Source organism: Hemitrygon akajei, unplaced genomic scaffold (genome assembly GCF_048418815.1).
Source record: "Hemitrygon akajei unplaced genomic scaffold, sHemAka1.3 Scf000090, whole genome shotgun sequence".
In the NCBI taxonomy this organism is placed as follows: Eukaryota; Metazoa; Chordata; class Chondrichthyes; order Myliobatiformes; family Dasyatidae; genus Hemitrygon; species Hemitrygon akajei.
Window position 1 is genome coordinate 1,684,432 of NW_027331976.1, and position 4,016 is coordinate 1,688,447.

Consider the following 4,016-nt stretch of genomic DNA (forward strand, 5'->3'; position numbering starts at 1 on the left):
TACTTGATACATTTTTTAATTTGAAACCCTTCCATAATGGATCTATATCTAATATTTATGGTATGTTGTTGGGAATGAGAAATATTCCTTTAGACAATATTAAAAATCTCTGGGAACACGATTTACAGATTCCAGCTTCTGAGATCACTTGGAATAAAATTTTTAAATTGTTTAATACCTCATCATTATGTGCCCGTCATTCCCTTCTGCAATTTAAAATGGTTCATAGGGCCCATATGACTAAAGATAAGCTCTCTCAATTTTATTGGAATATTGGAATCTCTCAATATTGGAAGGAAGTATTCCAAAGTTTTTCGGTGCTTTTTAAAGTAAATTTTAAACCAAATCCTTTGACTCCCTCATTTGGTATTGTTGGAGGAAATGATTTGCATATTTTGGTCTTCATTTCTCTTATAGCCAGGAGGGCATTGTTGCTGAAGTGGAAGGATGCCACTCCGCCTCCTCGTACTCATTGGTTAAACATGTTTAAATTTAGAGAAGATTCGCTGTTTAATTTCTTAACCTAGACAAGATTTTTTTAACATTGTGGGTACCTTTTTAGAATCATTTTCAAAATCTTTTATTTGCTATTGAGCACAGATGTTGGCTAACAATATGTTTTATTATATGAAAAGGACTTTTTCCTACTCTTTTTAACCAAACAGCTGTTTTTTTTTTCTTTTTCTGGTAGTGGGTTTAGATTTTTTTTGTATAATAAAATTATCTCTTTTCAATATTATGTTTTAATTTATTGTGTACAGATACGGGGTAATGAGACTATATTTGTGATTTCCATATATTGTAATCGATATATATTATATATCCTACTGTACTCTGCATTCCTTTACGTAAGAAATCAACAAAAATATTGAAAAAGAAAGAAGTTTTGCAAAACTGGACAGTTCAAATATAAATTCTTAACATTCCGTAACACTGCTTTTGGTCATACAGAGAGAAGTACGGGCTGCGAGTGTTGACCAGGCAGCTTCAAACACGGGCTGACGGTTGGGATAACTGTTGAAGTGTGTCATTTAAAGTAACATCATATTTTTGCTCACAGATTGTGAAGTGTTGCAAAACCTTTGAGTAGCAGAGGCTCTCTCTGTCTTTTTTTTAATTTCCCTCTCCATACTTCCCTATTGTACGCTGTTTGCATTATGATGTAAAGTCTTCCAACATGACATGCGTGTTACTTTATCAAAGATCACCTCACAATTGAATGTTCTTACTCACTCTGAGCATTCACAACTTTCACACTGATAGGTCTTTAAAATTGAAATTTAATTTTAACCTGCCTATATTTTAAATGCATCGCCTGGTCATTTAATGTGTTCATAAATAGGCACACATATAGTACTATATCATTAATTCATTTTAAAAACTACTTTGATAACTGCATTTCAATATAATTGGTTAATTCTTTAATTATGTGTATTTTAATTTATATATTTAAATACATTATTCCGGGAAGGGTCCACAGGCTTCGTCGATCTGTCAATGGGGTCCAAGGCATGAATAAGGGTGAACAACCTAAGGACTAGGGAGATATATTGCATTGTGACGTGGTTCCATGAAAGGAGGTCGGCTTATTCCACTGCTCCGTGGTGGGTGGGCTTCAGGATGTTCGGTTGCAACCCCACTGTTACCGTTTTCTTTTATAATGATGTTCTGCATTCTGACAGTCAGGTATATTTTATTTACCAGTCCTGTGCCTATGTCGCTGAGACAGAAGCCCTGCGTCTGCGAGTCGGTGAGTCTGGAGAAGTCGGAGGACGGGTGACTGTGAATTCGCGAGTCTAAGTTAGTCTAGAGGCACGAGTTAGAATTTAAGGAAGGGGCTTATTTCGGTGTTTCGGATATTTTTTCTGCTTCTCTGTTGCTGTCGCTTGTGTTGTTCTGTGGAACGATGTGGACGCGCTATGTTGACGTCAGAATGTGTGGTGATACTTACGGGATGCCGCCAGCACATCCTTGGTCCGTGTTGTTATTGAGGCAAAGGACGCATTTCACTGTATGTTTCTATGTACATCTGATAAAAATAAATCTGAATGTGACCCTGAGGGTTGAGGGTGAGGGAAAGAATCAGACTGACCCAGAGGCTGAGAACAAAGGGAGCTCTGTGATTTTGTTCTTCACCATATCCGTCAGCTTCATTCTCCCGTGTCCAACCTCCGTTATGGATTGCTTATATCATAATACTGCAGGAACAAATCCCAGTAATTGTAACCGATCTTGGTATATCTTAGTCCATCTCGGATACACGATACAGAATCGTGTATGTGTTCGAACCCACTTACTTCAGAGTGTCTCTGTGAAGTTCAGAGAGTAATTTTTAAACGCTGTGAAATAACCCGTGACCATAATTCCTCGAATTGTTAACAAGGGGTACGTTTGCTGTGAGCCAGTATTACGCCCCAGACGAAACTATACAATGATTGAGTGTTTTCTGTAAATGAAGCGGAAGTGAGGGATGCAGCAATTGCTTTGGCTGACAAATCGGACAATCTCTGCGGCCAAGTAGGCCAGGGATGAATTGTATCAAACCTCACAAATCTGTTCTAGTGCCAATTCATCCACCAGCCCGCACAATTCAAAGTCCAAAGTAAATTTCTTATTTCAAAGTACATGCATGTCACCATATACTACCCTGAATTTCAATATCTTGCGGGCATTCACAGTAGAACGAAGAAAATACATTAGAATTAATGAAAACTGCAGACAAATGCTGACAAGCAACTAACGAGCGAAGGAGGACAACTTACGCAAATACGAAGTAAGTAAGTAATACTGAGTTGAAGAGTTCTCCAACGTGAGTCCATAAGGTTGTGTTCATTGGTCAGTTCAACGTTGAGAAGAGTGAAGTTATCCTCACTGGTTTAGGGGCCTGATAGTTAACGGTCAGAGTTGAAAGTTCACCACACCCACCCAATACTTGAGAAATTCCTGCAATATCTGATGAAGCAGTGACCTACTCGGTTCACCCTATATTTTAACAACCAAAAACAGAGCAACCCCCGTTACCAAAATAAACCGAGGCATTTTACAAGGCGACTCTTCACTACGGTCCTGTCTGACTTCAAACCCGCCCTCTAATTTACTGAATCTGATGCAAATTGGGTATCAAATCAGAAATAATGAAATGAGCTATACCTTAACACGGCTTCTCCACATGGGTGATTTGAAATTATATGCTGCTTCATCAGTTAAGTTATGAATTATTTCAAACAGTAGAACTAATTTCGAAAGATATAAACATGAACTTTGGGCTGGAGAAATGCAGAACATTAAAAATAAGAAGGGTATAAGCAGAGCGAATAGAATACAAAACAGAGAAACAGGATAAGAGCAGCAAACATACAAGGTGGCTATTCAGTGTTACACCAGCCGCATACCCTCGCAGCGTTCTTCACAGGAAAATTTTCAATGCGATATAGGTTTTAACTTTTTCTTCAGATCGAGTAAAATAAATATCATCGACCTGACGAGATGGTGAAATCTGGCCACAGCATCTCATATAACCATATAACCATATAACAATGACACCATGGAAACAGGCCATCTCAGCTCTTCTAGTCCGTGCCGAACGCTTACTCTCACCTAGTCCCACTGACCCGCACGCAGCCCATAACCCTCCATTCCTTTCCTGTCCATATACCTATCCAATTTTGCTTTAAATGACAATACCGTACCTGCCTCTGTCACTTCTACTGGAAGCTCATTCCACACAGCTACCACTCTCTGAGTAAGGCAATTCTCCCTCATGTTACACTTAAACTATTGCCCCCAGAGTCTCAACTCATGTCCTCTTGTTTGAATCTCCCCTACTCTCAATGGAAAAAGCCTATCCATGTCAACTCTATCTATCCCCCTCATAAATTTAAATACCTATAAAGTTCCCCCTCAACATTGCACGCTTCAAAGAATAAAGACCTAACTTGTTCAATCTTTTCCTGTAACTTAGGTGTTGAAACACAGGTAACATTCTGGTAAATATTCTAGTAAACATGAAAATATTT